At 38.0% G+C, this 24958-nt stretch overlaps 1 protein-coding gene and 1 non-coding gene across 4 annotated transcripts in view; one reads left to right on the plus strand and one right to left on the minus strand.

Annotated features, from left to right (window-relative positions):
- Mid1 (midline 1) overlaps positions 1 to 24958 on the plus strand; it is a 586678-nt gene that overhangs the window by 349316 nt on the left and 212404 nt on the right. Inside the window, exon 1 of one of the 3 annotated variants that reach the window (XM_040285948.2) lies at positions 19620 to 19819. The exons of the other annotated variants lie outside the window; for them this stretch is intronic. The gene's annotated coding sequence lies outside the window, so the exon portion shown is untranslated. Of the gene's footprint in view, positions 1 to 19619; positions 19820 to 24958 lie in introns of those variants that run through there. 3 annotated transcript variants of the gene reach the window in all.
- Positions 24375 to 24442, minus strand: Trnav-cac (transfer RNA valine (anticodon CAC)). Its single transcript has one exon. It is a non-coding gene; the product is annotated as a tRNA-Val (tRNA).

Consider the following 24958-nt stretch of genomic DNA (forward strand, 5'->3'; position numbering starts at 1 on the left):
AAGAAAGAAAGAAAGAAAGAAATATTTTTTTAAAGTGGAAAGGTCATCCCTTTTGGCTTTCCAGAGCTCATTTTATGTAATATTGACAATGTTTATTGAGCAATGTGGCAATATCCCACTTTTCAGATATTTTATTTAGTATATAAAGTACTGTAGCCAACACATTCAGCAGGTTACAGGATCACTGGTCTTATATTGTACTGTTCTTTGAAAATGAAAGTTGCAAGTATTAGACTTACTATAAAGGAAGAATGCCTACATTTGTCTGTTACATTATGGCTTCCCTGTTGAATCTAATGGATATTAAGCTTTTTATCATTATGTACTGTACTCTGATCCTTTTGAGGCAATATCTGACCCAAAGTTCCTACAAGGGTGCTGTAGATTTCTCTACTGCCAGACTACAGGATGCATACTGGGAAATGTTTAGTTTTGTCACCTAGTTACTGTTTTCATAGCCATGTCAATTTTTAAGATACAAAACTATAACCTCAGAGTACTGTAAAGCTTACATGGATTTCATAGTAACAAAGGGATTTAATAAAGGCTTAAATTTCCTATTAAACCTTATCCAACATCCATTTAATGGTTAACAGATAGAGCAAATTGAAGGTAACAATGTTTTGAGAATCAAAACAAAATAAAATCACAAGGAAGGAGGTTAGGAGAGTCTAATCTTTCTCTTTTTCTTCCATTGAGTTTAATATTTCTCAGCTCATCTCTTTTTTCAGTAATATTTGCCAGTATGATGGTATTTGGATTCTGTTGTAACTTTTACTAATACTTCAAATGCTTTACCAGCTTAATGAAGTTTTGTGGATTTAAAAAAGTAAGTCAACAACATTTAGAAGAGTCTAGGGATGTTTAAAGGCCAGAGAGGCAGAGCTACTGGGGACTGGAGGGCTAGGAGGCCATTTTGAATGAGGCCTTTTTGATACTTGCTAAGAATCACCACACAGTAGCAATGCATGGCACCTGGGCTCTCACTGAATTGTGTTTTTCTTTCTTTTTTTGGGGGGGAGGTGTACTGGGGATTAAACTGAGGGACACTCAACCACTGAGCCACATCCCAGCCCTATTTTGCATTTTAATTAGAGACAGGGTCTCACTGAGTTGCTTAGCACCTCACCATTGCTGAGGCTGGCTTTGACCTCATGATCCTCCCGAGCCCCTGGGATTACTGGCGTGTGCCACCATGCCCACAACAACTTTTGTATACATACTATAATAAATATTCTTCTCAGAAAAACAATTTCAACATAGGACTCTTGACTCATTTTCAAGTCAGACAGCTAGGATAAAAACTGAGCTGCCCAAAGAGAGCTGGCAAAATAGTTTACTTGCTGTAATTAAAAAAAAAAAAAAAAGTGGTGGGGATTTCTAAACCACAGTCATCTTCAATGCTAATGTGAACCACCAAATGTTATTTCCAGTGGATTTTTATTTCCCCATTCTTGGCAAGCTGGCACAGCTCTGTGCAGTTGAGAATCAGAAATTTTTCCTTGAGATAGAAATGCTGTTTGTGTGACAATGCAGAGTGGTATAATTATCTTTTGTGTTCACTGCATGCACATGTTCCATGCAGAAACCCAATAATCTTGAATTTGAACACTTAACTTTACACCTTTAATAAAAGAAAATCATAGCAACTATGTACTTCTGGCAGAATATTTCATGTGGTCGATTTTATTTACTTATACAATTGGAAAATGATTTGATTGCAACCATGTTGAAAATGTTTGCCAAGGTTTGAGCTTTCCTTACATTAGATTTTCTTTATGAGAATAGGTAACTTCATTCTGTGGTTTTATTTGGTTCTACTCAATGACACAATCTGGCATAGGACACACACTTGACAGATCTTGATACAGAGAAAAAACAAATTCAAACTTTTAGATTATAGAACCTTGCAAGATGAACTGCTGTAATAAACAATGTCTACTTGGCTACAATATTAAAGTTAGTGCATCACCTTGGTATTGGGCACACAAATAAGTAAGTTGTTGATAACTTCCAGATGTTTAACTTTTTTTTAACTGCTGAGGCATATCATCTACTTTTCCTTTCTTTTTTAACTGTAACAAAATTTAAATTCTGAGCTCCCCAAAGGAAGTTTCCCAAGTGTTTCATCCTTAATTTACCAGTCTTTGAATGGCATCACAGTGTTTTTTTGTTTGTTTGTTTGTTTGTTTGTTTTTGGCAGGGGATTACCCAGTATTGAACTCAGGGACACTCCATCACTGAGCCACATCCCCAACCCTATTTTTTATTTTATGTAGAAACAGGGTCTCACTGAGTTTCTTATTGCCTCCTTTTGCTGAGGCTGGCTTTGAACTCATGATCCTCTTGCTTCAGCCTCCTGAGCTGCTGGGATTACAGGCTTGTGCCACTGCATCCAGCATCACAGTGTGTTTTGAAATATATAACAGGGAGTGTCCAAGGGAGCTGGGAAACTAGGAGAGACCAGCTCCCTATTTTGTACCCCTAAGCATACTAAAGGGGTGTTTGGTAGACTTTGTACACTGCTGTTATATATATGTTAAAATAAGAAGACTTAAAATGCCTATTGAATGGCTTCACCATTTTACAAATCTGCATTGGTCCTACTTACCAGGCTTGAGTTGCAAATGGAAGTAAAAGCCTAAATCTGTTCTAGCTGAGAACTAAGGGCCTAAGGAGGGAATAACACTTCATCACTAATGGGATTCACACTTTGTTAGAAAATAGCCTTGTTGCTCTAACCTTTGCTTTCATCAACAGCCACTGCTTTAGCCTGAATATTTGCTTTTCCTCCTGCCTCTGAGGTTATATTAATTTCTTTTTTTTTTTCCAGCTTGATGGTCTGCCTGTTCTGGATTTTATGTAACAACAACAACAACAAAAAAGTCTTCCACTAATGCATTCTCAATGGTTTGTGTCCAGGCTTACAAGTCACTTTTTAGTTATCACATGAAATGACTTAAAAAAAAAATTATCTTCATAATTTTGAACAAATTTCTTTGTAGATAGCATTCAAAAACATTAAATTTACACATTCATTTTTCTTACTGATGTTACCAAAAATTACCATGGCTCATATAGATTTCACAGAGGAAAGAAAGAAGAAAAAGATTGACTGATTCTCCTGATTCTCCCTTAATTGGTTTTTTTTTTTTTTTTTTTTTTTTTGTGTGTGTGTGTGTGTGTGTGGTGCTGGGGATCAAACCCAGGGCCTTGTACGTGTGAGGCAACTGAGCTATATCTCCAGCCCTCTGCTTTAATTCTGAGGCAAATCCAGTTCTTTCTCTATGATGTCTCAAAGCTACCACCCTCTTTCTTTATCCTTCTATTATGTAAGATTGTGCCTCTTAACCTATCATTTGAAATTGTGCTATCCTAAATATAAAGAACTTTTTGCAAATTTCTTTTTACCCTGTTTCCTATACTTATATATTGTATAGCATATGAGATATAAAATATATTAAATATAAGGAAAATTATAACAGTTTTTTATACATTATAGAATGACTTTACTTTCAATTGCATTGCAGTTAAATTTTATTAAAGTATTAAGAGAGGGGCTGGGGTTGTGGCTCAGTGGTAGAGCACTTGCCTGCAATATGTGAGGCACTGGGTTCAATCTTCAGCACCACATAAAAATAAATAAATAAAAATAAATGTATGTGTTCATTTAAAACTAAAAAAAATTAAAAATAAAGTACTAAGAGAGTACTTATAATCTACCTACAAGTGTCTATGTAAATATTGCATGCTGAGAAAGAATCTAGGCAGTTCTTTAACCTATTCAAAAATTATATTCAGGGGCTGGGATTGTGACTTAGTGGTAGAGCACTCACCTAGCATGGGCAGGACCCGTGTTCTATCCTCAGAACCACATAAAAAATAAAGGCATTGTGTTGTGTCCATCTATACCTAAAAATAAATATTAAAATTATATTAATGATCATTTGGCTATAGTTATAAACTCTGTGATGTCCAGAAATTATTTTGCCTCATGGACACTGAGGGTAGCACCAATAAGAATTACAACATGCCAGCATGGTGGTGCATGCCTGTAATCCCAGCAACTCAGGTAACTGAGGCAGGAGGATCAAAAGTTTGAGGCCAGCCTTAGCAATTTATCAAGGTCCTAAGCAACTTAGCAAGACCCTGTCTCAATGAAAAGGGCTGGGGATGCTCTGTGCTAAGTGCCAAATAAATAAATAAACAAGAATACAACACAATTCTTCTGGAAACTGCTCTGGAAGAAAGAGTAGGCTCTTCTATAAAACCAGGACCTCAAAAAGCAAATGATGTGGCCAATGTGAGCTTCTAAGCAAAAGTTACAAGGGCAAAGCTTCCAGCTGCAGCCTTCCACTGGCAATGGAGCTGCTTCTCAAAAGGACATCTCTTTGAGGTGAATAAAAGGAAGTGTGGCCAAGGAGTTCCTTTTTTAGTGTTGCTTAAACCTGGAGAGGCCAGCTGGTGAGTATTAAAGTATTTGTCAAATTCTACCTCAATGGGAGAGATTACTCCCACTCATTGCAAAGGTACAATACATCCAGTCAATTCAATCTGTTCTCCCTGCACCTTGGAGGCTTCTTCCAGGTGCTGATATTGTGTTGAAGAAGAAAGAAACCTTTTTCCTCTAATTTGTTACCTTCAGCAACTGGGACCTTACAAAATTAACTTGATGAAAAGCTAAAGAAAACGTTTATTTTATACATATGTTGGGAGCCTCACAGAAATGAAGTGAAAACTCCAAAAGGGGTAGACCCAGAGACTCATGTATCATTTTAATAAAAAGGGCAATCAATTTGTGGAGAAATGACAAGACAAAGGGAAATCATTTTGGACTGTTAGGAGCAGCAATAGTGGGAAAGTAAATATATGAGGAAAACTAATGTAAGTCAAAGGTTATTTCAGGAAAGTTTGTTTTGTTTGTTTGTTTTGGTTTTTGGTACTAGAATTGAAGTTAAGGGCCCTTTATTACTGAACTACAGCCCCAGCCCTTTTTATTTATTTCTTAAAATTTGAGGCTGGGTCTCACTAAGTTGCATAGAGCCTTGCAAAATTGCTGAGGCTGGCTTTGAACTTGCGATCCTCCTGTCTCAGTTTACTGAGTTGCTGGGATTACATGTGTACACCCTGCACCAGCTAATTTCAGTAAAGTTTGTGTATGTGGATTTAATTCAGTGCAATCTCCAGTGATAAAAATTATCTCCTTGCCGTGCATGATGGCATTCGCCTATAATCTCAGCGGCTCAGGAGGCTGAGAAGAGGATCCTGAGCCTCCGCAAAAAGTGCTAAGCAACTCAGACCCTGTCTCTAAACAAAACAAAAAATAGGACTGGGGATGGGGCTCAGTGGTTGAGTGCCCCTGAGTCCAAACCCCAGTAACCGCACCCTTCAAAAAAAGTTATCTCCTCTACCTGGTACAGGAGAACTGAAGAGGGACAAATGGTAGAAAGCTTTTTGTTTTCTTTTGTCTTGTTTTGTTTTTGCATGTTGCTATTTCTCAATTTCCTTCAGCTCAAAATAATCCTTCTGAAACCATAGTTTGAGATGAAACTAGATTCTCTGCTTCATCAATTTCTCTGTGGGTTCTTGCCTCACAAATGTGAAGAATAAAATCCAAGGACAATAGTGAAGCCAAGAGTGAACTGAGTAGGATTTATTTATGTGAGAAAAAAAGAGATGGAACTCCCACAAAGCCAGAGGGAAGTTTTGCACCTAAATGGGAGCTTCCATCTCTTCTGGGTTAGGGGCACTGATCAAAATCCATGCTGAACAGGTATTGGGAAAGTATTAAGGCTACTGGTTAAAATCTATGTTAAACAGATATTGAAAAAGTACCAAGAGTATTGGCTAGGTCCATGAACTTCCAATTGGCTGTCTCTTTAAGGTTTTGAGTTTGAACTTTCTGTAATTTCCATTCAGGTGCACCCCCACTTCCATTTTTCCACTGCTCCTGGACAAAGCAGTTGGCTAGAATGTTTGGAATGCTTCTAGGGGTCATTTTCATGGAGTGGTCTTTACATTTGAAAAAAAAAGAAAAAAACCTTAACTAGGGATGCGTTACATTTAAAAGGCCTTAATTCGGACACATTAGCTATACTATCTTATTCATTTATACCAATATAACATATTTTGGGGTGACATTCTGATCCTCTTTGGTGAGGATATGATTGAAAAAGGGAGAAGTGGGCACAATGTGGATGTCAATTTGCTCATTATAAAATTGTGCTCTATTACCTCTCTTAATTGTTTTTGGCACAGCATTCATAATAGTATGCCCATATAAGTCCAGCCTACTTTACTATTAAATGTGTACACTCTGCCCAGATCCATGTGCTTGTTCAGACACAAACAATGCATTTAATTGCCATCTGTTTTTGAAAAAAAATTAAGGCAAATCATTATTGACATTTTATTTAATTCAAGGGTGAACATACGTTGGTGTTATACAGCTACTTCATTTCTGTATTCCTTTTGTATGGTTCAGGGATAGGGGCAGGTAGGTATCACTACATCAGTATGTCGACATGTGAACAGAGCCTTTTCACTAAGTGGTCCCTCCAGACAGCAGCTGAAATCTTCAGTCTGATGGGGTCATGACTCAGTGGAAAATATGCTCTCTCCACCATTGTCCAACTTGCAGGGAAGATATTTGAAATGCACGAATAAGGGTACGCACCAGAACATTGTGGAATAAAAAACAACAGGGAAACCCACATCAATACTTTAAGGTCTATATCTCTATAAATCCTTTTTTTTCAAGGGACTACATCAGTGATTATCAACTGAGTAGGATGTGGTGGCAATTCTACCCCCAGGGAACATTTGGCAAAGTCTGGAGACATTTTTGATCAGCACAAATGGAATTTGGTTAATGCTAGAGGCAGTCAGTGGGTAGAAGCCAGGAATGCTCCCAACCATCCTCTAATGCAAAGGACAGCTCTAAAGAGCTCTCAGCAGCACTGAGATGGAGAAATTCTGCTTTATATGACCATGCACCACAGGCCCTGTGTGTAACCAACACTTGCCTCCTGACTACGGTTCCAACAACAAACCACCACTAGCAAGGCACCAGCAGATATTTAGAAAAATACCACACCAGATATTTAGAAAAAGACCAAACCCTTGAACCAATTCGTAAGTCTTCAGTGTTTGTTTTTCTTTTTCTTTTTTTTAATTGGTTCTTTTTAGTTAGGTGTTTTTAAACAGCCACATTGAATCATGAGCAAAGATATTTCAGCTGTACTTTTTTATTAGTCTCCTTGACAGTGGAATTTTCATGGAAAAAAGAATCATCAGTGATGAGTGGACACAGGCTTTCGTGTATAAATCATCTCCCTCTCTCTATATTTTGAGGGCTAATTGGGAAAGTTTTCATCCTCCTTTCCCCTGCTCCAAGCTTCTTTTGGTTTCGGTCAATATTTCTTTTGGTTTCCTTTGGATTAATTTGAGTTTAGGGAACATCCCCTGAGGTATTAAGAGACCCAGTCCTTTGAATGTTGATCCTTGAATGGATCATTAAAGAACCATTAAGAGCTCACCCAGGTGTCCCTTTGCAGAACAGTCAGCATTTTCACCTATTGAGAGTAGTCCTGTGAATCCTTTGTTTTGACTTTGGGGAGAAAGCAGCATATTTTTGTAACTGAAAAGCAAAACCACCTGGTATTTCCTAGTTCCTGAGTCTCCAATTTCCCAATTGTTTTCCAAATGTGAGGAATGGTGATGGGATACTGGAGGTGTTCCTGCACCCTGTGGAGCAGGAAGGATAGGAAATGCATGAAGAAGTAAAGGTTTCTTACTATAGATGGAAATTGAAATGTGGATAATTTAAGAAACAAAACAAAACCAAAAAAAAAAAAAAGTTGGGCTGGGAGCAGTGGCACACACCTGCAAACTTTGGAGGCAAGTTGGAGATCACAAATTGGAAGTCAGTACCAACAATTTAATCTTATTTTTTTTTCCAACAATTTAGCAAACATCCTGTCTCAAAAAATAAAAAGGCCAGACACAGTGGTGCATGAATCCTAGTGACAACTCAGTGAGACCCTGCCTTTAAATAAAAGAAAATAGGGCTGGGGATGTGGCTCAGTGGTCGAATACGAATACCCCTGAGTTCAATCCCCAGTACCAAAAAAATAAAAAATAAAAAGAGCTGGGGTTGTAGTTCAGTGGTAAAGTGCTTCTGGGTTCAACCCCCAGTACCAAAAAATAAAAAATAAAAAGAGCTGGGGTTGTAGTTCAGTGGTAAAGTGCCTCTAGGTTCAACCCCCAGTACCAAAAATAAAAAATAGTTGGGTTGATTACAGACAAGGGTCAATCTCCTATTTGTTCCAAGCAAGACTATTTATATTCTCACTGTTATTTTTTAATATATTGTTGTTCTCAAGTCCTAGCGGTTTTCCAGACCTCTGTGGGTATAAAGCAATACTATACAGTAGAAATATAATGCAAGCTACATATATAATTAAAAATTTCCAGGTGGCAATATTTAAGAAAAGAAAAAGTAAATCAATGTCACTATAATAATATTTTAAAAATTAACTCAATCTTCCAAAGTTATTATTTCAATAAGTGATCAATATTCTAAAATTTATTCATGAGATATTTTTTATTTATACTGTGTTTTTTGAACTCTGGATAACTTCACATTTACAAAATTTCTCAATTAAGACACTTACATTTCAAATGATTAATAGTGGGGCTGGTGGTTACTCTATTAGCACAATCTAACCTCTTCCTATTTCTTCAATTCCATCTGTTTCTTCACTCTGCCCTCTAAAATTCATAATCACCCCTTGATTAATTTCTTTCAATTCCTTTGCCCCAAGTTTCCCTCTTCTTTCTCTCTGTACAAGTTCTCTTCCTGGAATACTCCCTCTCCATCATCCTCTTTCACTCTATCAGGTTAATTCCCACTATACTCCACAAAAGTTGATTCCTCTGGGGGGAAAAATAGTTAAAGAGGAAAATCTTTTCCACTACCCTCTTATGTTCAGTGACTGAGGGCTGCAAATTTAAACCAAGAAAACAGATTACCAAGAGAAAACAGAGAGAATATTCCCCCCCATGAAAATAATCAAATGGGAAAAAATGAACTATAAAGAAGCAAAATTGATTTGTATATATATTTGGCCGATAAATATAAAAGACTGGTCTAGAGGTAAATACAGTAGACAAAATAGCAAATAAATGATTTATCTATGAACATAATTTTCTGCCCTCTGAAATATCACAAATGTTAACAAAATAAAAAAGTAAGCCTCAAAGAGAGTGAAGATACCTCTCAGAAATGGTTAAAAAAAAGTGAAATTCTGTAATAAAGAGTCTAAGCTAATAAGAAAAATAGCAAAACTCTGGTTACAACTTGAATAGACAATCTAGAGAAAAGGAAATGAAAATGTTTTACAACCACATAAGCTATCAAAATATATAAATTGACAAACACCATATGGTTTGTTCCCTTTCTCCAAATAAAAGAACTTTTTAAAAAAATGTTTAGCATGCATGGTGGCACATGCCTATAATCCCAGAGGCTCAGGAGGCTGAGACAAGAATACCACAAGTTCAAAGCCAACCTTAACAATTTAGCAAGGCCCTAAGCATTAGCAAGACCCTGTATAAATAAATGAATAAATACAAAGGGCTGGGGATGTGGCTCGGTGGTTAATAGCCCCTGGGTTCAATGCCTGATGCCCAAAAATAAAAAGCTGTTTAATGCTAGCATAATTTACTAAGATAATCTCATGTCCTACTGATTGAAATAGAAATTTGGAAAAACCTCCTGTAAAGCTATTTGAATAATTTGGAAAAATGTTTTAACTCAGCATTCCCACTTGGACTCCATCTAAAAGAAATAATCACAAGCGCACATCTAATTTATATGCCAAGATATTTAAAATATTGTGCTAGATAGGATTGCATTTGGCTGCATGTAACAGAAACCCTACCAAGATGGATTAAGCAGATAGGGGGAGAGGTTATTTTTCCCAGGCAACAAGAAACCAGTTGTTTGAGAAAGTCATCCATGTAGCTTTTTGCTCTGCTTTCCTTAGGGTGGGACTTTGTCTCCATGCTCTAAAGTTCCTGGCTGAGAGAAAGGAGAAGTGTGAAAAGCAAATTTTTTCTCCTTGGGAAGCTTTGCATGATTTGTCTATCTATCTATCTATCTATCTATCTATCTATCTATCTATCTATCTATCTATCTATCTATCTATCTATCTATCTATTTATGGTAGCACTGGTGATAGAACCCAGAGCCTTGCACAAGCAAGCACTCTACCACTGGTCCTGAGGCTTTGTCTTTTAATTCAGAAAATGATGATGACTCAGGAATTTCCTCCCTGTGTCTCATTGCCCAACTAGGCTACATGGTTCTTCCTTCATTTGAAGAAGACCAGAGCAGAAAATATTTCAAAGTGGCTGGACATGAAGTGCAAACCTGTAACCAGTGACTAGGGAGGCTGAGTCAAGAGGACCATGATCAGGGTCATCCTTGGTACTTAAGGAGTTCCTGCTCCAAATAAAAATTCAAAATAATTGAGAGTGCAGTTCAGTGGTAAAGCACCCCTGATACCACATCTCTAGTACCACAATATATATGAATGAATGAATGAATGAATGAACAAACAAATGAATGAATGAATAAATGAATAAAGCATTTAGCTGTTGCAGATGAAATGAGGTTCCATTAATCAAAAGTGAGAATGGATCCAAGATGTGTGATTCTAAGAGTTCTTGCAGACACAAGATGCACTGCCCAAATCCCCTGCCAGGGAAGGACTTGCTGTCATGGGGTCTACAGACATCTCCATCCCACAGCCCAGGGGTTATACAACTGTGATATATAACCACTTCAGCCAATGACCCTTTTTTCCCTGAGTTGCCCTCATATTGTTACCGCTGTTGACTGGTGAGGAGTTCTTGCTCCCCGATGTTGAAGAATAACACCAAAGAAGCACGCCGAGGCAAGGCCAGAGTAGAAATTAGAAATTTATTAAAGGACAGAAGAAAAGACTTCTCCCGGAGGAAGAAGGGGACCCAAAAGGTGGAATCCGTGGAAGTGCGGTTGTCTCCTTTTTTTATAGGTTTGGTGATGGAATGTAGGTGGGAAGGGTTGGGACACAGGTGAGCCAAAGAAGTAATCTGGGCATTTCCGAGTCAAGTTTGCTGTTCATTAACATTTCTTTGGGATGGGCTATCTCCAAATCTGTTGGGGGCTGTATCCTGGGCTTCATTAACATTCGGAGAGCTGCTCAGCTTTTCCGGAAATTCATTCTCAGCATGGCCTCCGTTTTAGATTTCACTCGGTATTAGACCCGATTTACCTAACTATACTGACTACCTAACTTTAAATCTGGCTTCAATATGGTACTTGAGAGAAGCAGGAATATAGAAGTTCAACCATTTTCATCCAATATGGAGAAACTCTAATGTACAATACTTGTTCCAGAGTTCCCCTTCAGATTGTCTAAGGATTTGCTGGCTAAATAGAAGTTCAGCTCCTCTCTCTGCTCAATCCTGCTTCTGTCCTTTTTCTTCATGGTTGTGGATCCCTCATAAACATCTTCACCCAAATTTCTTCTCAGCATCTGGTTTCAAGGAGCCCAAACTGCAATAATATAGCATTATTTACAATAGGAAATACACAGAAATAGGAAAAATGATTTAATATATTATGGTAAGAGGAACTACTATGGCCATTGAAATGAAGGTTTGCACAAAGTTTTTTTTTTCAGTACCGAGAATTGAACTCAGGGGCACTTACTCACTCAGCTATATATCCACTCCCCCTTTAAAAAAAATTTTAGTTGTAGATGTACACATATCTTAATTTTTATTTATGTTTTATGTGGTGCTGAGGATAGAACCCAGAGCCTCATGAATGCAAGGTAAGCACTCTACCACTGAGCTACAACCCCAGCTCTGCAGCCCTTTTTATTTTATTTCATTTATTTTGGAACTGGAGACTGAACCCAGGAATGCTTAACCATGGAGCCACATCCCTAGCCATTTTTAATATTTTATTTAGAGACAGGGTCTCTCTGAGTTGCTTAGTGCTTAACTAAGTTGCTGAAGCTAGCCTTAAACTTGTGATCCTCCTGTCTTAATATATATGATTAAATATATATGATTGCTGAGATTAAAGGCATGCACCACCACAACCAACTACATGAAGTTTTAATGATACAAAATATGAATTTAAAGAGACAAGCTAGAAATTGTGGCATAAGTATATAACAGAATATTATTTAGCAATATGTTACAACATGGATAAAGCTCAAAAACAGTTTGCCTTTTGTGGCCTGCCTACCTCAGTCCCCTGAGCCACTGTGATTATGATATGTAATTTTTTCCAATAAAATTGTTAGCAATTCCAAAACAATCACACTTAAAGACTGTATATCAAGATATATACACTTAACATATATACAACCAGTTGAATTTTATCTTTATCTACTTATATATATCTTCCATGTGTATCAAATTGTTTTTTAATAATGGGTGAATTTTTTCTGATAAATTTTTAATATCTACATTTTATTTAATGAGCATTTATTACTTGAAGTAATAAACTTATACACTGAGGGGCAGGGGTTGTGACTTGGTTGTAGGGTGCCCTCCTAGCATGGATGAGGCACTGGGTTCAATCCTCAGCACCACATAAAAATAAATAAATAAAGTCATTGTGTCTATCTATAACTAAAAATAATATTTTAAAAAACCTTGCTGGGCACAGTGGTGCATGGCTGTAATCTCAGCATTTTGGGATGCTGAGACAGGAGAATCATGAGTTCAAAGCAAGCCTCAACAAATGTGAGGTGCTAAGCAACTCACTGAGACCGGGTCTGTAAATGAAATACAAAATAGGGCTGGGGATGTGGTTTAATGGTCCAATACCCCTGGGTTTAATCCCTGGTACCAAAAGAAAAAAAAACTTATAAACTGAAAAAAAATACCTTTCTGGAAAGATGATATGTAGTTCCTCTTTTGCAGAGAATCAAGGCTATAATAAGCACATGTTACATTATACAATAATTGCTTAGAGATTACATTTTCATATGAATAATTGACTGAATTGGGTGAATAAAGTCAGGTGTGTGTGTGTGTGTGTGTGTGTGTGTGTGTGTGTGTGTGTTTCAAGTGAATAGTGAGAGAAATTTCAGATCCCAAGAGGAAGACCAGAGTCCCTGCTCCCAGAAACAAGGGGAGCTATGTTTCCTTGGGTCATAATGATTCTGTCATTATGAGTTGATAGAATCATTTGAAGTGGAACTCTTTTTGTTTCTTGAGAATCAGGGGTGAGTTCATCCATGCATTCTTTCAGAGGAGTGACCTTTCAAGGTTCAAGTAATACTTTAGCATTAAGTATGAGTGATTTCAATCAGGGTCAAAGAACAGAAAGTGATTACAACTGAGTATAACACACCACAGTTAACTAAAATCTGATTACTGCTAAACTGGTTTACAAGTTTAGTTAAAATATATTCTTTCCAGTGTCACACAAAGGATTCTCATCATTTCAAGTTTGTTTAATCAGCTCTCACCAATGCCCCAAACCTGACACTGACTGTGGATTGCTCTCTTGTCACAATGTAATCCTATACTCAACTATGTCCAGGTAGCATTTCTAACATCGTGGTTAAACAGCACTTTCAAAGTGAGCAATTTTTGCTTCCAAAAATAATTTATATTTTAATGTTTTTAAAAATATTAATGTTCAGGGAAAAGGTGCAACATAATATATTACATGAACACCACACTGCTTCTCCCAGTGTCTATAAAATTGTATCCTACAAATTCAGAATTTATAACATGAATTTATTATGATTTTAATCATGCAATTATGACTAATTGGAGAAAATTATATATTTTAATAAGATATCTTGTTTTTATTTTATTTTTTATTTTTTGGTACTAGGGATTGAACTCAGGAGTACTCAACCACTGAGCCACATCCCAGCCCTATTTTGTATTTTATTTAGAGACAAGGTCTTACCGAGTTGCTTAGTGTCTGCCACTGCTGAGGCTAGCTTTGAACTCGTGATCCTCCTGTCTCAACCTCTGGAGCTATTGGTATTACTCGTGTGTGCCACCATGCCCAGCTTAAGATATCTTCTTTTTAAAAAAAAAATGTATTTTATGTGACTAGTGCTTTTTTGTTATTACAAATGGAAAACAAAGTTCTTTTTGTATTGAACCCAGAGTACTTTATCATTGAGCTGCATCCCTGGCTCCGCTTTTAATTTTTATTTTGAGGCAGGATCTCACTAAGTTGCTGAGGCTGGCCTCCAATTTGTGATCCTCCTTCTTTAGCCTCCTGAGTCACTGGGTTTACAGGTATGTACCACCACACCTTACCTGAACAATAAATTCCTCCAACAGGTAGAAGATAGAAAATGAGCTTTGCTAGAGAGCATCCTAATTAGCTTTCAATTATCTAAAAAAAAAAATTAGGTCAACTTTCTGACAATCAACTCAGGTTATTGTCCTCTGAGGTTCATTTTGAAACACCTTTTAATTTTTTATGCATGCTCATTATAAGGATATTATAAACTTGCTGTTTTAGGCTAAATTGTAACCCTATCACAAAATTATTACCAATATTAACTTTTTGGGGTAGCAACTGACAGAATGTTTTCAATATATACACCAATATAAAAGAAAGATTTATTCAACAAATGTTTGTTGAGTGTCTCTTAAGAGCCAGGGTTATTTCTAGAGCATGGCACCATATTTGTTACTCTGCCAACTCAGCATTAGCTCTCATTTGAATATACTTCATGCAAAATTATGACAGATTGTACTTTCTAAATTCACCCTACATGCTGCTTCTTCTCCTTCTTCTTGTGCTGGAGTTGGAACCCAGAACCTTGCTTTTTTATTCTAGTCAAGTGCTCTACCACTGAGCTACATCACCAGCCCCACATTATATGCTTTTGGAACCTTTCTGTGTCCCACAAAGAGGGAGAGTCTATGCCCATTTGGCTTGAACTTGGGTGAAGTTTGATGGCTGCCTCAATCCAGCAGATGTGACACTATATGAATGACACTAAATTCCAAGAGAGAGTAAAAGGTGATATTACTGGAACTAGCCATCTCTCAGGACTCTGGCCATTGGAACACAGCCAGCATGTTGTGAGAAAGCCCAAACCACAAGGAGAGGATGCAGGTAGCTGTTCCAGCTGATAGCCCAGCTGAGGTCTCAGGCATCAGCCAGCATCAACTGTCAGTGCCTGATGAGCAAATTGTCAGATGACTCCAGTATCTAGCCTTCAAGCCACAGTAGCTTATGACAAATACAGAAGAGGCAGCTGTACCCACTGAACCCTTCCAATATCACAGATTTGTGAGCAAAATGCACGTGGATTTTTTAAGTCATTAAGTAGCCAGATGGATTGTTACACAGCAGTGGCAACACTTATTTTAAAAATTAAAGCCAATTTCTTATTTTCAGAGTTTCATATGATTACAAAGTTGCTTTCCAAATGAAAACATCATTTATTCCTATAATAGTATGTGTAAACCTGGCATACTGATGCACACTTGTAATCCCAGAGACTTGGGAGGCTGAGACAGGAGGATAGGAAGCTTGAAGCCAGTCTGGGAACAAAGTGAGATCCTGTCTCAAAATAAAAATAATAAAAAGTTCTGGGAATGCAGATCAGTGGTAGAACACTTCCCTAGTATGTGCAAAGTTCTGGGTTCCTTCCCCAGCACCACAAAAAGGAAAGAAAAAAAGAAGGAAGGAAGGAAGAAAGGGAGGGAGGGAGGAAGAGAGAAAGAAAGAAAAAGAGAAAATTATATCTCAAATGTTTCAAATGCTTTGGTAAAATCAATTGAAACAAATTCAATGACTGAAAAGGAAAGATCACTGAATATAGTAAATCCACTGAGAGTTCTGTCAAAAAGAAGTTCTAAGATAATACTTTTAAATATTTAAATTATGACAAAAGTGATAGAGTAAATATGAATTTTGAAGGTGAGAGCCTTACTGGAGCCTGATTTTGTTTTGGTGGCATACACATTCCAAACAGATCCCAAAAACACTTGGTCAACTAATATACCATTCTTCATAGTACAGTAACCTTTATTGATAAATTTTACCTGTTAAAACTTAAGAGATCTTTAAATCTAAAAATTTCCCTTGAGCTTTCTGAAAACCAAATAATCCCACTGCAGTCAGAAGACGTTGTCCTAAGTAGAGCTTTGCTTCAAAATCACTATTGTTAGATGAACAGATACAATGGCAGCTTGAAGCATGAATTTACTATGTAGCCATTGCCAATATAATTACTACCTAAAAATTGGTACATAGAAAGAAGTTGAAAGGCAATATTTTTGTATCAAGTGCTGCAAATTTTTAAAGCACCATTGCCCTTCTAATATCAATTATACTCACTAATTACATGTGTATATTACCTATCACCTTCCCAGCTAATAATATGAATAATACTAATTGCTGAAGTTTGTATAGTAGTTTAGTATCCCATTGTTTCATTTAATCCCTATAACAAAACAAAGAGGACATCCCTATTTTCATCACTTTATAGATGAAGAAAGCAAGTCCAAGTGAATTAAGTTTTGAGGCCTAGATTGCAAGAACTTGAACCCAAGTACTGTCTTGGGCCCTTTAAAAATGGGAACCTGGGAATTCTATCTGTCCTCTTTGGTTTGCAATTTGCATTATGTTAAACCTCATCGCACAAGCCAGGCATGATGGCTCATGGTGGCTGAGACTGGAGGATCTAGAATTCAAAGCCAGCCTCAGTCAACTCAGTGAGGCCCTGTCTTTAAATAAATACAAAATAGGGCTGGGGGGAGGGCTAGGGTTGTGGCTCAGTGGTAGAGCTCTTGCTTAGCACATGTGAAGCCCTGAGTTCGATTCTCAGCACTACCTAAAAATAAATAAATAAATAAATAAATAAATAAATAAATAAAATTAAATAAAGGTATTGTGTCCAACTACAACTGAAAAATAAATATTTTTTTTAAAAAAAAACAGGGCTGGGGATGTGGATCAGTGATTGAATGCTCTGAGTTCAATCCCTGGTACCCTAAAACAAAACAAAACAACTCATCACACAGAGTAGTGGTCAGCAATTTTCTTTTTCTGTAAAGGGTCAAATGGTAAATAAACATTTTCAGCTTCTGCAACCACTGAACTCCGTTGTAGCACCAAAATTGTCAAGGAAAATATGCAAATAAATGGGTGTGGCTGTGTTCTAAGAAACCTTTATTTACAAACACAGGCAGAGGGCCAGAGATTTCCAATCTCTGACAAAAAAGGATGAGTAAAACGTAGAAGTATGTCCTGTCTGTTTCTGTCCTTTCCACCACATTCACTCCCTCCCCCATAAGAAATTATTGTAGTTGGGTGCTATGGTTGTAATTCCAGAGATTAGGAGGCTGAGGCGGGAGGGTGGCAAATTGGAAGCCAACCTCAGCAATTTAGTGAGACTGTGTCTTCAAATAAAAATAAAAAATGGCCAGGAGGGCTGGGGTTCTAGCTCAGTGGTAGAGCACTTGCCTAGAACATTCGAGGCACTGGGTTCGATCTTCAGCACCACATAAAAATAAATAAATTTTAAAAATGGGAGGCTGGGGATGTGGCTCAAGCCGTAGCGTGCTCACCTGGCATTCTTGCGGCCTAGGTTCAATCCTCAGCACCACATACAAACAAAGATGTTATGTCCGCCGAAAAAACTAAAAAAAATAAATAAATATTAAAATTCTCTCTCTCTCTCTCTCTCAAAAAAAATGAGTTAAAAAGTTAATAAATAAATAAATAAATATAAATAAATGGCCAGGTACATAGCTGAGTGGTAGAGCATCCCTGGGTTCATTCCTCTGTACTGGAAAAATTAAAAAAGAAGAAGAAAAAATAATGTGTTATTAAATGAGCTCCACTCCAATAAATCTGAAAGTCCTTATCCAGACCCTTTAAATATTTTTGCAGTTGTTTACATACAATTTTATTTAAAATCTCTGTAAGTTACATGTCACAGAAAGACATTAGTATCAGTATGCAGGTGTTCAGCAGTGTTACAAAAAAAAATAAATAAAATGATGCAAAGACCAAAATACTTGTTTTGAAGGTTACTATTCTGTGTTCATGATACTTTTAGCATATTGCATTCTGCAATTATGTTTTGCCTGAATTCTCTACCCAGTACACTCACATCTCATCCTACTTCCATTTCCCCAACAAAGTAGAATCTGAAAATTGAAGTCAAGGGGGTGAGGGTATAGCACTGCAGTAGAGTGCTTGCCTAGCATGCACGAGGCCCTGGGTTCCATTTCCAGAACCACAAAAAGAAAAAAAAGTTAAGAAGAACAGATAAGTTATAGCATTTGCTTATACACACCAGACTCATTTTTGCTGTTGAGATGGCTTTGTCACCAAGCAGAGGAAATTTTTTTTTTTTTTTTTTTTTTCAGAGAGAAGAAGCAGGATGGGAGACTGGGGTGGGGGCGCAGCCAGAACTGTGATGTCACAGATTGCTTTGTCTCTTGGGAAACTCATCCATCAAACCATCACCTCTGATTCTATGCAGGGTCACTAGGGAAAGAGGCAGCATGCCCCAGTTGGGCATTCTGAAGTGTTAGTATGTAGGGGAGCTGGTGGTGTGAAGGCGATTCATCTTGTTTCAAAGGCCCAGTGGCGTGCTGCCCAACACAGACACAAGCGCAGCGCGGCTCCTTAGAAATAATGACTCCAAGGCAAACAGCCCTCCTTGCGAAATGCAGAACTGTGCCATCTGCTTGTCTCCTTTGTGATTTATTCGTTTGGGGGTTTTAAATGACGTAATAAAGAGGTAAGTCTTCTTTTTAAAACCTGAAAGAGAAAGGGGGAATTCCAGATTGCTTATAGCATATTGGAAATATCTGTAAGGTACTTGTCTTAAATTAGAAGCGGATTTGAGTTTGTAAGGTGTGAATATGCTGTTGAAATTGGAACTGTGAATCCTGTCCTGGGAAGGTAAGGTAAACTTCATATCCTTTTTAAAAAAGTCATGCCTTACAACTAAGCTAACGTTTACCTTTTTAAAAATTTAATATTTTAAAGACATGATTTTTAAAAATGAATCTTTGTAAAAATAGCAATCCTCGGTATCTTTGACAGTTCAAGTGGAGACACATTTCCATATTAGCTTTTCCACTTTTTCTTGCTGTCTGCAGCTTATTTCCAGTTTGGGGATGAATTTAAAAACAAACAGCTGCTATACATTGTCAAGGGCTCTTAAAAATAAAGTGCTAGGTAAATCTGGGGAGCTTCCAGCTGATTGCGACATAATTTGCTTGAAATCTTTGTGTTCTGGGGCAGGGGTAGTATTAAAGGGTTGTAAAACTCAAATGAAGTTCCAAGCTGAGGGCTCCCCTTTTGGTCCCTGGGAACAAGGGGTCTGGAGGACACAGGAGCAAGCCAATCACACCTGGATGTTGGTCGCGGCCTGCCTATTCCCGCGTTGCGCATTTGTGATGCAGTCGATGAGGAGTCCAGAGGGCTGGGTTCGAGACCTCTCTGAGGATTGGCCTGACAGGAATTAACACAGCAAGCACAGCCCTTGCGCCCTCCCCTCTTCGCTCCCCAGGAGAGGCGCTTCTGCAGAAGTCATTTGGTGTGTGCCGGTTTTCCTGGTGAGAGGATTAAAGAATAGGAGAGTGCTTTGTGAGAAAAATCCTGGGAGAGGTTGCTGGGGAGAAAGCAAACAGAGGCAAGGACGACTTCAGCTTTCCTACTCCCCTCGGTCAAGTGGCTCTGAGAAGCCCAGTTGCCTGGCCTCGAGCAGCCGGGGTTTTCGGTGGGCCGTCGGAGAAACCGGTAAGGCAAAATTTTCTCCTGCTCTGGGATGCTACTGCGATTGCCTTTTGAAGTGCAGGGTCGGAAGCAAGGGAACTTGGTTAGCGATTCTGGGGACATCCTGCATTGTCTCTGCCTGGTGTATGGGAAGGGCGCTGTTTCCTGCACAAAGGGCCTGTAGCCATAGAACAATTTTACTTTCCCCAAACTTGATTAGCATCACTTCTGAGCAGTCGACCAAAACAAAATGCGTGCGCACGCGGAGACGAGGCCCCATATTGGAATGCACTTATCTATAGGATGATCACATTTTCAAGCATTTCTATCTAAATTTGATTAGTTTGGAGGTACAACTGCATAGGGGTGGGAGAATAATCAGGCCTACTTGGAAAATTCCTAATCATTTGTTCCCTGTGAGAATGTATTTTACCATTGCGTGTTTCACCTGTTTTGCAAGTAGATCCTGAGGATCAGGATCACTGCTAACAATCCGAATAATCAAGAGTAAATTTGAGCCATGTGAGAGTAGGCGAGAGTGTTCCCATCAAAATGAGGGGAATGGAATCTGGAGTTAGTCGTGAAGAACTTTACATTCTCCATTTGTTACACACAGAGTGTTCTCACTGGAAAAAAACGGAATTAGGAACTGGCCCCAGAGTCAGAATAGGTACCACAGATGTCCTCCAGCATTTTCAAAGAATCCGTTCGCTCACACAGCCCTATTTAGCAAATGTTGCTTCCTATCCCCTGCTTCCATTCTGTTCCTCTTGGAATTGACTTTGGTATTCATATGAAGATATAAATATACACTATTAATATGAATTCTGGATACTTTTATGTGTATGTACACACATATCCTCTTATTATGTCCTGGGAAACGTGAGCCTGAAGAGTTTAGAGATACATTAACTCAGCTGGAAGCAAACTATCTCTCAAGTAAGCTACACTCATGGAGGCTGTGTTTAGAGTTGGGGATGCGTGGAGAACAGTGGCGGACATGGCTGTTGTTTCTGTGATGGACAAATCCGAAAGCCTCTCTCCTAGTAGCTAAAAACCAAATTCCTGAAAACCCTGCGTGCCCTTCCCCCACCCGCAGGACAGGGTGATAATCTTTGTTGTCCTTATTGCCTGAGATCGTTGTGATGCTGCCTCATTTAGGTGGTTCTCTACCCTTTTTTTCATCATTAAAATAAAAATCAAAAGATTTCTCTGAAAAATTTCAATGGTAGATGTTTCCTTTGGAAACTTCATAGGTACCAAATAATACATTTATTACCATTCCAAAATGAAGTAAAATGATTCAACACGGATTAACCCAGGTTCACAACTTTGACTTCATTTAAAACTAGGTCCGTGGGGTTTTTTTTCTACTTGATTCTGGAGTCTTAAGATGACCTGATTATTATAATATTTGAAAATTGAAAATGTCTGCCACTTAATTAAAAACAATCAGAATTTTTTGAAAATGTATAACTACATACAACTATTTGAATACAATTTTTTTGTATGCATATGGACAAGAATGCCTAAAAAGTATTGTTGTTGTTGTTGTTGTTGTTTTAATGAACTAATTATTTGCCTAAGTAATCTTTTGCCAAAAAATGAAAGTCAATTCCCTTTCAATTTAGGCTTTTGTTCTTTATCTACTGAAAATGCTAATTCAACCAAATGGTATTATCTTTGCCTTTAGAAATTGTTTACACAATGCTGCCAGTTAATTTGGGGGCCCTGAGGGTGATATAGTAGTTAATCAATTTATCTGTGGCCTGCGTGGATGCCTGGGAGGTTTTCAGGTTTTGATCAATGTCATTCACTATTCTCTGCCCCATGTTCATTCCATTTTCAAAGACTTTAGCTTCATAATATTTGAGCCCAAGAGCATGGAGTTTATTAGAATTGATTTTCTTTCCAGGTTGATATTTTAAAATACTTTTGCTGGTCGTTTTTTACAACTGCCTTCTGAGATTTTCATTCATCTGGCATGCATTATTGAGTGCCTGGGTGTCACCAGTATGGCCTACATTTGCTGTGAGAGAGAAGACTTTGCTTTGGTGGGGCTCAGTTGAGAAGTAGCCAAGGCTAGACCAACTTTTGCCATCCCAACAATTGTTTGCCTGTTCACTGTGGCTTAATTGCAAAGGTGCCTTCAATAACTGCCCCCCAAAAAAACAAACAATAAAACAAACCCACTAATTCTTCTGAATTATTGATATATTAAAATATATTACTGGCTACTTAGAACCCAGGAGCTGGGTAATCAATAGTCCTCTCACATTGCACAAGACCCTCTGTGTTTTCTTACTATTGCTGAGTATTTAAATAATTCAGAAGAAAGGTTTCTTCTGAATTAATCTGCTCATTGTACAAGTTGCAAAAGTACAGCTCAAAACCTTTCTGCAAGCTTAATCTTTACAGCTAGCAAATTACTATTCCTTCTCATTTGTTCTTTGATATATTAGTTTTCTTCTGTTGGATGGCTTTTACTAAATGTTTGATATATCACAATTATATATATATATATATATATATATATATATATGTATTATTTATTTATATTTAAAACTGATAATAATGTCAATAAGAAAAGGGAACCCTAAGAGAGAATTGAATGTTTCTTGAATTCCCATGTACCACACTGCCCAGGCTCCTTTACTCATGTTGCCTTATTCTTCTCAACAGTGCTGCGAAAAAGATTATGCCCATTTTAAAGGATGAAGGAACTGAGGTTCTTGAGAATTTAAGAGTGAAATTTGGGTATGGTGGTGCACACCTGTAATTCTGGTGGCTTGGGATGCTGAGGCAGGAGGGTTGTGAGTTCAAAGCCAGCCTCAATTTAGTGAGGCCTAAGCAACTCAGTGAGACCTGTGTTTAAGTAAAATACAAAAAAGGGCTGGGGATGTGGCTCAGTGGTTGAGGGCCCCTGAGTTCAATCCCTGGTACCAAAAAAAAAAAAAAAATTAAAAATAAGTAAATAAATAAGTCATGCTATGTGACTGCTAAGGTAGCAAAAAAATCTGTCTCCTACTCTGCCAAACCACTTTTGAGCCCACTTCTCTATTGTTCCCTTACCATCCGTATCTTCTTCCCAGAGTCCATATCAATTTGATAATTCTTTACAATTTATCTTTTTTTTTTAGAGAGAGGAGAGAGAGAGAGAGAGAGAGAGAGAGAGAGAGAGAGAGAATTTTTAATATTTATTTTTTAGTTCTCGGCGGACACAACATCTTTGTTGGTATGTGGTGCTGAGGATCGAACCCGGGCTGCACGCATGCAAGGCGAGCGCACTACCGCTTGAGCCACATCCCCAGCCCCTACAATTTATCTTTTTTGGTACCAGGGATTGAACCCAGGGGGACACTTAACCACTGAACTACATCCCCACATTCCCAGCCCTTCTTTTATATTTTATTTTAAGATAAGGTCTCACTAAGTTGCTCAGTGCCTCACCAAATTGCTGAGGCTGCCTTTGAACTCCAATCCTTCTGCCTCAGCCTCCAGAGCTGCTGGGATTACTGGCAAATGCCACTGTACCTGGCTGAGTATTTTATCTTGTTCCAAGTACATTGCATTTAATCTTCAAACCAACCCTCTTAGATGGATATCATTATTGTTGTCCTCCCATTTTTCAACTTATTAAAAAAAGAAGAAACTGAGGCAGAGAGAGGATATATGATTAATCCTAGCTGGCACAGTTTGCAAGGGATGAGAAGGAATTAGAAATTAAGTACTTTGACTTCAGGGTCTAGGGCTTTAATTCTTATACTCAACTGCTTTGCTGAACTACCAATTAAATTTTGTGGAGCTTTTGCTTTGAGAGTTATCTGTGCATTACCATGGTGGGTGCACAGGGATAGCAATTACTGTTATCAAGATGAACTGTGAATTTTTCTGAGGCAAATTGTTGTAGACTCCTAGCCATCAGGAGGGTGTGATACATGATAAAATATAACATTTATATTGAGCACTGGACTTGGCCTAGGGGCAAAATTAGAAAAAGAGCTTATTTCCTTGCTCCCTAAGAATTTATGTCCATGTTGAAAAAAATATTGCAATCATAAAAAAATAGATCAAAAACCAAATGGTTCCAGGGCCCCCTGGATAAATCTGAGGTCTTTTTCTGTAAGGGAATGGGAAGAAGCAAAGCCATGAGAAGGTCAAGATGATAGGGTGCAGGGACATTGTCTCCACTCATTGAATGAATGTGCTATGCAATTATGACAATGCTTTAAAATCACAGCAGAGAGAAAACTGAACCCAAGGTCTTTTACTCTGCCATGTGAATATTTAAAGACTGTTGGGCTCAACATACTAGATAGAACCACCTTTAAATGCCCAAGGAATCTTAAAATTGTGTTTTTTTGTTTTTTGTTTTTTGTATCAGGGATTGAACTCAGGGTTCACTCTTCCACTTAGCTACAACCCTTTTTATTTTTCATTTTGAGACAGGGTCTCACTCAGTGGCTGAGGCTGGCCTAGAGTTTGTGATCCTCCTGCCTCAGCTTCTGGAATGGCTAGGATTATAGGCATGTGCCACTGTATTTGGCTGATGTGTGCATTTTTTAAGGTATATATATATATTTTCCCCTGGGGATTGAACCCAGGGCCTTGTGCATGTGAGGCAAGCACTCTACCAACTGAGCTATATCCCCAGCCCCCAGTCCTGATATCTTGACCTGATTGTTCTCCATTATCATTATTATTGATCAATTTGAGTATCACTCGGTGTAGGTGGTCTTTTTAAAAAGAAATAGTCTTTGCTATGTGCAAAATAATACTACTAGTGACTCTGGAAGCTGAGACAGGAGTGTCACAAGTTCAGGGTCAGCCTCAGCAATTTAGCCAGACCCTATCTCAAAACTGACAAAAATTTTTTTTTAAAAAAAGGGCTGGGGATGTAGCTTAGGTGTAAAATGCCTCTGGGTTCAAGCCTCAGTATCAAAGGGAAAAAAAAAAAAAAAGAATCCTTGCCAAGAAAGATGTATTTTTTTTTAAATTTTTTTTTGAGAGAGAATTTTTATTTATTTATTTTTTTAGGTTTTATTTATTTATTTTTTTTCCGGCAGACACAACATCTCTGTTTGTATGTGGTGCTGAGAATCGAACCCCGGCCGCACCCATGCCACAGGCAAGCGCGCTACCGCTTCAGCCACATCCCCAGCC

The sequence above is a fragment of the Ictidomys tridecemlineatus genome, chromosome X (genome assembly GCF_052094955.1).
Source record: "Ictidomys tridecemlineatus isolate mIctTri1 chromosome X, mIctTri1.hap1, whole genome shotgun sequence".
NCBI classification, from domain to species: domain Eukaryota; kingdom Metazoa; phylum Chordata; class Mammalia; order Rodentia; family Sciuridae; genus Ictidomys; species Ictidomys tridecemlineatus.